This window comes from Giraffa tippelskirchi, chromosome 1 (genome assembly GCF_054371585.1).
Source record: "Giraffa tippelskirchi isolate mGirTip1 chromosome 1, T2T-mGirTip1v1.2.pri, whole genome shotgun sequence".
Lineage (NCBI taxonomy): Eukaryota > Metazoa > Chordata > Mammalia > Artiodactyla > Giraffidae > Giraffa > Giraffa tippelskirchi.
In genome coordinates, this window is record NC_137275.1 from 134,727,289 (window position 1) to 134,740,124 (window position 12,836).

Genomic DNA, 12,836 nt, shown 5'->3' on the forward strand with positions numbered 1-12,836 from the left:
CATACTTAAAAATAATGATTTTAGCCTTTTCTCAAATTATAGCAAACTGCAGAATTAATGGAACTTTAAAATTATGAAGGACCAAGTTCATCCTCAGTTTGAAATAGCTAAAGTATAATGTATGAAAATGTAGACTGCTGATCCACAATGCCGTTCTTACATTGTTGAACTTAGTTTTTAAATTTATATCCTACATGGGAAGAGTATTTAACATTTTGAACAAAAATCTAGCTTTCCGAATATATCCATGTGCAAAACTACAGAACTGGAAAGGTTTGCACCATAGGCATACCCATAACAAATATAATAATCCCCTTTGCAAAACAGTGGCTCTTTAGTACTCAGAGTGAAACTGGCTTTATTTCTGGAGGCTTGAAAGGAATCTTACAAGAGTATTCATCCCTGCTAATAGTGTACATCCCACCCCACCCATTAAGACTGTCTCTGTGAATAACCTGAGATGAAAACATAGGCTGCATCTTGTCTTTTTTATTTTCTTTCTTATCTGTATCTCACTTCTGAAATGCTACAGAAGCTTTCACATCTCCCCTAATATCTATCAGGGACCTGCAATAGAGATCAGAATTTGAAAGAGTGAGGATGCAGCCCCTGTAGATATGAATAAACAACAAAAGGCTTTTCTCTTTCCAGAACTCAACAAGAGCTGACCCATTGGAGGTTTTCAGCTCTAGTACACTGGCTCCCAAGCTAGTACAAGTCAGTAGATCAGTCTTCATGCAGGTACAATAGAGAGATTGGTCCTTCATAAAAGGTGATTGGCCACCCTAGATATCAGACAGCAATATGAACTCAGGGATTGACATGGACATCTCATCTAAAATAAAATCAAGCAGTTCATTAATTTATGCCCTTTTAAACCCATAAATGTTTTGTAACTCCTAGATTTTAGGGAAGTTTTAAAAGTCTGGTCTAAAATGCCACAGGCACATTAGCGGAAACATTGAAAGCTGTTAGAAGCTTCCAGCAGACTGTATTATTTATTATGTGCAGGCTCTAGAGGCTAAGAGCAGCTGAAAGGATGGCTGTGCCAACAACTGAAAATGAAGATTCTCTAAATAAAGGGCTAGTTGCCATTTAGCCTGATGTGCAAAGAACTGAAAATATAGTGGGACTCATGTGAAAACAAAAATGGATCCTACTAGCCTTGTGTAACTGAAAGTAGAAATGTTTGTATGTTATTTCATCAAAGTGTACAATTAAAAATAGATGCTTTTCTCTCCTCATGGATGAAAAAAAAGCTATGATGAATGAATAAGGCACTGAATGAATATGAAAGTACATTTTAGATTACAGAGCATTCTGCAAAAATGTATGTTTGTATTATCATTATTAATAAGCTCATATAAAATCAATGACAATCATATTTATTCAGTGTAGATGGATTCCATAAATTCTTAGCAGTTTCTAGACTTATTGATTTTCAAAAATGAAAAATGGTTTTTGGTCTGTCTAAGTCCTCACTTCCCTCTTAGGCATGCAGCCGTGTACAGTGCTGGTATTGTGGCACAAAGAAGTATTAAAGACAGAGAAAATATGGCTCCCAATCAGCTCAACACATTCTGTCTGGGCACATATGTAAAACTGGGGGAAATATGAGTTGTTGTCCTCCACTGATGCTTTGTATGATTACATTTGGGGAACCAGAGGAAAAGAAACAATTAAAATAATTTAAACATTTGTTGTCCACCTCTCCTTGAAGCCTCAGGAGGATGGCTCTAATACACACGTTCTTAGTGAACTCACATTTTTCAATGTGACTCTGACAACACCAATGTCTAGATTTATGACTTGGGGTATAGATAAGACCCATATGCTTGAATCCCCCACAAGTTGAGATTAACAGAAAGTCTAATCTAGCTCCATTCAACTTAAGAATGTTTATGGTCTTAAAATTGTGGATGCAGTTGGGTGTGTGTTGGAGGGAGGGTGCCTGGAGAGGGACCTGGGCAGGAAGACAGCGAAGGGGAGTGGGAAGATTGGAACATGCAATCCTACTCCTTCCAGAATATCTGTGAGAGCAGACCTCACATGAATGCAATTTGAGCTTGGAAAATGCCACAGCTACTGCCTTCTAAGACAGCCAATGTGGCAGCTGTTGCAAAGCAAGTGAGACCACTTTCTCACTGCTCATCCCCAGTTCACAGGAGATACCTCTAAGGAGAACCATCACATCACTCAATATAATGTAAAGTCAAGGGAGTTCTATGGCCATATGGATCTGGGTTCTGTTAGGGGCTTTGATTCCCTCTGCAGCCCTGTCATATTGAAGAATGGGGGGGTTTCCAAAAAGATATTAACTCTAAAGCTTCATTAACCTAACACAGGTTTCTGGACTTTGTGATGCTTGTAGTTTTGTCATTTTAAAAAACTGTGATGTTTTTTCTCATTCTCATGAAATGTAAACATTCACATGAACTCTGTATTCCACTCCTTAAGGGGGATCATCAAAACTGGAGTAATATTGTCTTTAAAGAAAGAATTCTAAGGCAATCAAGACAAATTGCACTTTTCTGAAAGGATATGTCCCATTGTGTTAATCTCAGTCCCATATTCCTGTGCTTTGTCTCCTACCTAAGGGGAGGGTGGAATGAACTGGTAGATTACAATCAACACTCCCATGTGTAAAATAGACAGCTAGTGCAAACCTACTATAAAGCACAGGAAGTTTAGCTTGGTGCTCTGTGATGACCTAGATTGATAGAATGGGGTGGGGGGAGGAGGGAGGCCTAAGAGGGAGGAAATATATGTATACATATAGCTGATTCACTTCATTGTATGGTAGGAACTAACATAACATTGTAAAGCAATTATATTCCAATAAATAAAATAGATACTCTGCAGACTCCTGCCTCAGGCATAAATTTTGTTCAAGGAGTGGAAATTAATACTTTCTATGGCTCAGTAATAAGAACTCCATGCCAAATGGACTAAGGCCACATTCAGATTCACTCACACAACCACTGCTAGGGCATTTGATCAAATTTCACCTATCTTTGTAAATCTAGGGTTATTGATTTTTTTTTTTTTCTTTAGTTTTAAGCTTTTTGCTGTGTCCTGAGGTTTCCTGCAAGGATCCCTCCAGAGATGAAAATGTACATTTCAAAGTACAGACTGAATGTCTGCAGAAGCCATACCTCTGCCCCAGAGAACTGGTTTCCCTGAAAAATCAATTATATGAATGTATCAGTGCTCTAAGTATAGGCAAGGGAGTAAATCTGGAAACTATTACTTAACTGTCAGAAGCACAGGGTTTCCTAAAGGAATACAGTCCAAATTTCTCAGATTAAGCCAGATCAGCAGAAAGAGATAGGTCTTTCTGGTGGAATTTATTGGTCCCTGGTGGACCATTTATTGGTCCCTGGTGGAATTTCCTTTGTAATTGTGCTTTGGGGTGTCAGGAACAAGATATGGATAATTGCCAACAGTAAGACTGTTGTCCTGGGAGTCATTCATTGATTAAAATTGGATATTCTTCCTGAGGATACTGGAAAATAATTCTTCTTCTTCTTATTATGAGCACTAGTATTACTTCTTAAAACTATTAATTTCTATCCTATTAGTTGGTAAAAAAAAACATGAAAGAACATTTTAATTTCTTTGTGGTGACTTCTACGTGGAAACAAATTAATGACTCACCCTGGCAGGTAATACTTGGTATTTCATAGCATGTATTTGTGTATTGATCTCAGTCCTATTTCCATTTTTTCCCTTTGCTTCTTCTTTCTTGACTTCTAAAAATGTTATTTTTTGTCTTATAAGCTAGAAAAAAGACTTTTTTAGAAGAAAAATGTATACATAAACATATACACTTGTGTTATAAAATAAACAGGTAAAAATATAACATGAAGAAAGCCATACAAAGTCCCAAGGAAGATTAAGACAGACAATGATCTATGGAGGACATGGTCAAATATAGACGCAATTTTGCCTCTATATTATTAAAAGTAAAATTTATTTAATATTAAATAAAATTTGTGCCTGGTATTACATATTTGTTGTAAGTAATAGTCCTTTGACCCTAATAAAGAATATAATAGTGGCATAATATAAACAGGAAAATAAGACATACGCACATTAAAACTACATCACCAGATATCAGATGAAAGCCATAAGGCTACTAGGCTAATATAAATTACTCTGGAAAGGTAAATTAATGTAACAGATTTTTCAAAAGAAATGAAAAGACTGTGTCTGATTTCCTCTTTATTTTAGTAATTGTTCATAATATTTATTGGTCATATATAACATACCAAGTATTTTGGAGGTCATACTGGGACAGTGAGAAACAGAATATACACAATCCATGACCTCATGTAGTCTGAAACAGAGAGAGAGGCAGGCACAAAATGTGATACGAAACAATCAAATAATCACACAAATCCATTTTTATGTTGTAGCATGCAAGGAGTAGCTTCTAAGTGTCAATTACTAAATATAGATTCTGTGGATAGAGTAATGAACAAGATAGACAATATCCTACCCTCACAGGACTTACATTTTAATGGGATAGGATGAACATACATGCAGGGCCCAGCCCAACAACGAACCGAACTGAGGGAGTGGTGCTGCAGAAGAATAAGGAAAAAGAAGACTCAGAAATAAAGTGGGGATCAGGGGGCTGATGCCATTCACAGGCAAAAGCCCAGATTCTGATCCTAGCACGCCTTTTATTGTTAACATCTACCCCCTTGTACATGCTCTAGAGATATCTGTTCTTTACAATGTCAAATTTCAGATCAGGGATAAAGATATACAATGCAGAGTCCTCAATGTCAAACCTTCAGGCCTTTCATGACTTTGTTTAGCCCTTCGGCTAGTGACACCCTTTCTCAGCAACTCCCTCAAGGCTCTGGTTATGGGAACAATCACTAATGGTTTTCCATCAGTCACATCAGTACTTCAACATCTTGTTTTCAAGATGTCTTTCCATGATATACTTTTTACTACTCCCAGCCCTTTGCCTGGGGATGATGAGAAAGTCATTCTTATTTTTCAAAGAAGCCCTGTTAATTATAGTACAGGCCTGTGCATAGTATATTCCCTACAATACATACATGTGCTAGGGAATAAATAAGTATAATAAATGAAAAGGCATCAAAATTAGAGGATAGAGAAGGTAGTGGAGGAAGTTCTATTTTAGATATGGTAATGAAAGATAATATATATTTCCCCTACTACTTCAGAAATTTCTTGAGCTTAACCTGTTTATTGATTTCCTTTAGCACATTGTGTCATGAATGAGTGAGTCCTAATGCTGAACCAAGGCATGAAGAGAGAAAGAACGGACTGTAGTTGCTCAGATTTTCGTTTAAATTTTAAAGAAGTATATTTTGGTTTATATTCATAAAAATGGCATTTACAGATATCTATATAGAGATAATTATAAATACCATAAGGATGCAGACCAAAATGCTAATAGGGATTATTCTTATAAAACTTTGAACCCAATATAGTTGTAAATACTTAGTCCAGCACATAGAAGGTACTCAACAAAATTTATTGAATAAGTAAATTAAGAACTAAGAATTGGTTTCCTCAGTGTGTAGAATTGAAAGAGACGCGTGTACCCCAATGTTCATCGCAGCACTGTTTACAATAGCCAGGACATGGAAGCAACCTAGATGTCCATCAGCAGACGAATGGATAAGGAAGCTCTGGTACATATACTCAATGGAATATTACTCAGCCATTAAAAAAAAATACATTTGAATTGGTTCTATTGAGATGGGTGAAACTGGAGCCCATTATACAGAGTGAAGTAAGTCAGAAAGAAAAACACCAATACAGTATACTAATGCATATATTTGGAATTTGAAAGATGGTAACAATAACCCTATATGCGAGACAGAATAAGAGATACAGATGCATAGAACAGTCTTATGGACTCTGAGGGAGAAGGTGAGGGTGAGACGTTCTGGGAGAATAGCATTGAAATATGTATATTATGTGAAACAGATCACCATTCCATGTTCAATGCATGAGACAAATGCTCAGGGCTGGGGCAATGGGATGACCCAGAGGGATGGGATGGGGAGGGAGGTGGGAGGAGGGTCCAGGAAGGGGAACACATGTAAACCCATGGCTGATTCATGTCAATGTATGGGAAAAACTACTACAATATTGTAAAGTAATTAGCCCCCAACTAAAATAAATAAATTTATTAAAAAAAAAAAAAAAACTAAGAATTGACACTTCTACAATACTGCAGTTTTTAAATTGTTTTCAATGGACCTCAGCTGTATAGAATTGGAATATTTCTAATCTTCGCCTTTGCCACTATCATTGATCTAAGAACTCTCTTTTAGTTACTTTTATCATTGCCTAGCAAGCTATAGTTAACAAAATCATATGTACTATCTCAAAATAGCTTTTTGAGAAACACATTATTTCCATTAGAAGATATAACAAGAGACCACAATGCACTTAGTAACTGAATAAAGCTGCTCAGCTAGGAAATAACACCTCCTGGTCTATTTCTAATGCCTGTGTTCCTTCTACTACATTACAATGCCTTTCATAGTCCATTCTCAGGTTTGAGAGAGATCTTGGTAGGTGGCTGATATGTACTGAATATTGTGGTCAATGCAGTTTCCATCCATCTGTTGCCAGCAGAGATAATGAAACCAGAAAGTGAAAAAAAGCAACAAGTTGAAGAAAACAAATATGAATCATGTTTGAAGATATATAGGGGAGAAAGCATAAAAAGTTGGAAAGGAAAAGATAGAAGGATTGGAGAAAATGGACAAATGGAAGATGTGGACTCCTAACAGAAACAATTGGATGAGATGAGTGAAGCTCTCATGAGAAACAGCACCTGAAAGCCTAGAGCAGACAGTCCCCCTGCCCACTATGCAGATATGGCCTCTGGGAGAAAGTTAGAATTAATTTAAGATAAAGAGCTGGACAGCAGAGGAAAGCAAACAATGGGCACAAATAAGGCTAGCAATCTGCAGATTTTAAGATTTGTGAGTTTGACAAACATCTAAACTGTTCAGGTATTCCAAGGTAACATTAAAAGTAAGTGGATGCTACCAAGCTGACTTATTTCTGTGCAAAATGAAATGAAATCAATAAATTCAAGAAATAGCTCTAAGGATCAAAAATTTTGAAAGAATCTTGGACCTATGAATATAGGTGCCCTGCAGAAGAGCATGCAAAATGAAAACTGATCTGTTTATGTGGAGGAAAATTATAGTTGTTTGTACCTAAATGAAAGTCGTTATCAAATAAATCCAAAATTTTCTTTCTGCTATCCATATTGATTCCATATGCTAATGTTGGAGTTTTAGCTTCACTTCAGATTCATTGTTTGTGTAAACTTTTTATATGGTACATAAAGACTTAAGAGAATGTTTTTTCAAACCTTTTACATGTAAAATCATTTACATGTAATGCCTTCAGGAAGAGAAAGAATGAGATATTTTCATTAATTGGACAATCTCTTAATGTCAAGGGGCATTGACTCCCCTTGAATTATATATGAATATGAATTACTTGAGTATATTAATTACTCCATTCACATATTATTTAAACTATTCAAACTTCAATTTTCTCTATTATAAAATATAGACAATAAACTATATTTAATCCATAATGTTATTGTGGTGGTCACATGAAATAAGATGTATAAGGTAATTACATAAATGTCTGATCCACAGAATTTAGTCATGTCCATTTTTAATAAAAATTCACTTAATATTAAGCATTATAGCTCAGGTTGTGAAAAGTGGTGACAAACATTTAATTCCTTACTCTGTCACTTACTAGCTGGTTGATCCTGAGCACATTTTTAAGTCTCTGTGATTCAGTCCTGTCATCTATAAAGTGGGAATAAAATTAGAGCCTATACTGTAAGACTGTTGAACAAGTTATTATATGTAGAGCATTTAAACAAAAGCTTAGTACAAATTAAGTACCAAATAAGTGTCAACTCATTATTAACATACTGTGAGAGAAGATAATGGTGACTGTAGACAGAAGCAGTGATTCTTAATTGTTGGTTATAGAATGCCCTCTGCTAAGTTGAACTTTAGGACTCCTTCTTCAAGAAAAAGAAAAATAATAGAAATTATGTTTATAAGCAACTTCACATAAAATTTTTCATGTAATTTAAGTATTCATGAACGCTTTGGAGCCCATTTGTATATTACAGGCTATGAAATCCTATATAATATTTTACATAAACTATTTTATGAGTGATAGAATAAAAAGAGCAAATGCATGCTTTACTTATACTACATATTATAGTATATTTGGGCTATCTCATTTGCTTATTAAATAAGCAAAATTTGGGCTCAAAATATAAATAATTATAAGATAATCTGGAAAGGTTTATAATAGATATTATTCACAAAAAATATCTTTCAAAAGTTCTCAGTTGCTATGTTCCTTGGCCATAGTTTTGCTGAGAAAAAAATCAAAATGGCTCTGCATGACAAAAATAATACAAAAGATTCTATTCCTCAAAACATCCAATACCTGCTAAAGAAAGCAACATGAATATTGGGACTTTGCCAGCATTAAATTATTTATAGTGGTGTACTAATCTCTATAAGCATCCCCCAATATTTAGGTAGTAGAATTTTAACATCAATATTACATTGAAGAACATTTTTCATCTCCTCTCCAGAGAGATAAGAATTAAACTTATTTTCAATATTGTTATCATGTGAACAAGTAATAGCATTTATTCCATTACTGGAAACCTCAATACATTATGATTTGGTTATAGTTCAAAACACACACTATAATTTGCACCTTGAATTGAACTGTGTGTTTTGAAAACAGTATGAGTTCTAGAGATGATGGTGAATTTTTCAGTTAGTTTTTAATGTTGACACTTGCTTATATAACTTACACAGTAAATAGGAAAACTAGTTTTCTTTTGATAAGTGAGAAACCAAAATATTCTCTCTGAGAAAACCTCATAGCACCTGAGAGTGAGAATGATCTGTGGAATATGGAAAAATGCTGACTATGGATCTACTGAAGTTCACATCAATGACTCATTAGACTTGAATTTAATTTTCTAATTAAAACTAAATTGTTAGGGCAGTTGAAATGGTTCTAGACTCATGAAGCAAGTGATGTTGGTTTTCTCTAGTTATCCATCCCTCATTTCTGTTTCCCTCATCCTCCACATGGAAGCCCTTCTGTATTACAGATGTAATTTAATCCTCTGCTCACAGCAGCACTGCTCCCAGTCATGCCTTGGCTAGGTACACCTCTCATCCCTAAATTATTCCTTCCTTGGCAAAAAACTCAACTTTCTTCAATACTGTTAATATAATACTCATTGTTACTATTAATAATGATAGCATTACTAAGTAATAGTCTCAGATGCTTAACAAACAGGAAATCATTTTGTTTATATAATAAAGTAGAGTAAAAAATAGTAGAGTACCTTGCAGAGTTATTATAAATTAGTTACTATACTTACAACACTTAGAACAGAGGGGAGATTTTCAGTAAATGTTAGCTATCCTTATTATTAATTTATATAGTGGATGCTGTGGAAGAAGGTCTCACTCCAATTAAAATATAACAGGTTATATCTCAAACTAATCATTGCTCTAAATATATAATTTATCAATTTTGATTACATTCATACACATCATCCTGGATATATATGACCATAGGAACTTAAATAATCAAGTGCTAATAATCTAATATGAATTATCTTTTAAAAAAGAATATTGCAAAGAAAAAAATTTTTGGTTGAAAAAGAATTAGCATTTTAATAACTGGTGCAGTTGGAAAGTAAGATGGGCTGCTGGCAACAGGACCTGCCTGTAAAGACTGGCAAACAGAAGCTAGATAGCATATTGTAAAAGATATTTTATGGTGAAACAACAACCAGCATTAGATTATCTTTGGGTATTTCTAAACTTTTCCTCTGCTATATTTCTGAAGCATACATCATAAATTAGGTCAATAAATCCTTATTGGTGGTCTCTTATGTGCCAGGCACTGTCAAGAAAATGAGAGTAAAATGAACAACCAAATGGACTGATTCCCTGTCTCATGTAGTGCTAGGGTATAAATTCATTACTTAATTTAGTGTGTGTATAAATTTATTGAATTATCACAAGACTTTAATGCAGTAAACTACATTTAGAAGATGGCATTCCATTGGGACAGTCTATAAGCTGGATGACATAAGTCATATGAAGGTAAAATTGGATTGGAGACAGTCTTTAGACACAGAAACTGTACAAAGCTCTGGAATGAAAAAAAAAAAGTCATGTCCTAAGAGCTGGAAGTGGGTGGAGGGATCTCTAGCAAAGCTAGAACTGAGAAAGTTGGGGAGAAAAGAGACTGAAAGAAGACAGTGTGATCTGATCAGAGAGAATTTTAGCTACATTATCAACTTCCGATGTTGCTACAGAACTAGATCACTGAAGAACATCATGAGAGAATGTTGTAATAAGATATGCATTTAGGAAATATTCTTTATGTAGGAATATCTTAGAGACTTAAGGGCTTCCCAGGTGGCACTACTGGTAAAGAACACACCTGCCAATGCAGGAGACCTAAGAGACAGGAATTGGATCCCTGGGTTGGGAAGATCCCCTGGAGAAGGAAATGGCAACCCACTCCAGTATTCTTGCCTGGAGAATCCCATGGACAGAGGAGCCTGACAGGCTATGGTCCACAGGGTCTGAGAGAGTCAGTCTTGACTGAAGTGACTCAGCATACATGAGTCTTATGGATTTAAAGAGAAATATTGATATTAATTAAAATATGAAATATTAAAATATTAATATGGGTTTAAAGGAAAATGATACCAAGGGAACATTTCATGCAAAGATGAGTACAATAAAGGACAGAAACAGTATGGACCTAACAGAAGCAGACGATATTAAGAAGAGGTGGCAAGAATACACAGAAGAACTATACAAAAAAGATCTTCATGACCCAGATAACCACAATCATGTGATCACTCACCTAGAGCCAGACATACTGGATTGTGAAGTCAAGGAGGCCTTAGGAAGCATCACTACAAACAAAGCTAAGTGGAAAGACTGAAGGTAGGAGGAGAATGGGATGAAAGAGGATGAGATGGTTGAATAGCATCACCGACTCAATGAACATGAGTTTGAGCAATCTCCAGGAGGTGGTGAAGGAAGACAGGGAAGCCTGGTGTGCTGTAGTCCATGGGGTCTCAAAGAGTCGGACACAACTGAGTGACTGAACAACAACAAAATTAATATTATTAATGTATAGAAAACATTTATGATTCCTATCGATGCACAGTATGTCAAAAGTGGAAAATAGGTTTAAGTAAAAGATCACTCATCTAAAGGATTCAAGATATTCTGACTGGAGAATGCACCATAGTTTTAGAATCAGTCTCTTAGCTAATAAAATATTCAAGTATTCCTATTAGACCAATGTATATGCACAGCAATCAAAAGAGTATTATCATAAACTAGGAGACAACAAAACATTTGGAGGGGCTTACAAGAAAGCAAAGTCAAAGAATAAACATGTACAGTTTTGCTGGGAAATTAGCTCAAAAATAAAAAGGTGATGGAGATGCCTCATGTAAGTCTCTAATGAATTTTTCTGATACTTCAATAAAAAAGACCACACGCATTTTCCATAGAACCCCTATGTTCCTTCCTCCCTCCCAACACATGCACACACTCACACACAGACACCTTTTGATAAATTTATCCCAAGAAACTAAAGTCAAAGTCTATAAGAGTCAGTATACAAAGTGATTTCTTGCATGATGATGATAAAGAAAACCAACAGGATAACTAAAAAGCATAGACATTACTAAAAAGCAGAGACATTGCTTTGCCAACAATGGTCTGTCTAGTTAAAGCTATGGTTTTTCTAATAGTCATATACGGATGTGAAAGTTGGACTATAAAGAAAGCTGAGCAGGAAGAATTGATGCTTTTGGACTGTGGTGTTGGAGAAGACTCTTGAGAGTCCCTTGGACTGCAAGGAGATCCAACCAGTCCATCCTAAAGGAAATCAGTCCTGAATATTCATTGGCAGGACTGATGCTGAAGCTGAAACTCCAAGACTTTGGCCACCTGATGTGAAGAACTGACACATTGGAAAAGACCCTGATGCTGGGCAAGATTGAAGGCAAGAGGAGAAGGGGATGACAGATGACGAGATGGTTGGATGGCATCACCAATTCGATGGACTTGAGTTTGAGCAAGCTCCAGCAGTTGGTGATGGAGAGGGAAGCCTGGTGTGCTGCTCTCCTTGGGGTCACAAAGAGTCAGACACGACTGAGCGACTGAACTGAGGATTTTTGCATCTATGCTCATCAGTGATATTGGCCTATAGTTTTCTTTTTGTGTGTTGTTTTTGTCTGGTTTTGTTATCAGGGTAATGGTGGCCTCGTAGAATGAGTTTGGAAGTGTTCCTTCCTCTGTATTTTTTTTTCCCCTTGAGAGAATTTATTTGTTGTAAGTTAATTTATTTAATTGGAAGCTAATTGCTTTACAATATTGTAGTGGTTTTTGCCATACATTCACATGAATCCACCATGGGTGTACATGTGTTCCCCATCCTGAACCTCCCTCCCCCTCCCTCCCCATCCCATCCTCCAGGGTAATACCAGTGCACCAGCCCTGAGTGCCCTATCTCATGCATCAAACCTGGACTGGTGATCTATTTCACTTATGGTAATATACATGTTTCAATGCTATTCTCTCACATCATCCCACCCTTGCCTTCTCCCACTGAGTCCAAAAGTCTGTTCTTTCCATCTGTATCTCTTTTGCTGTCTTGCATTAGGGTTATCGTTACCATCTTTGTAAATTCCATATATATGCATTATTTTACTG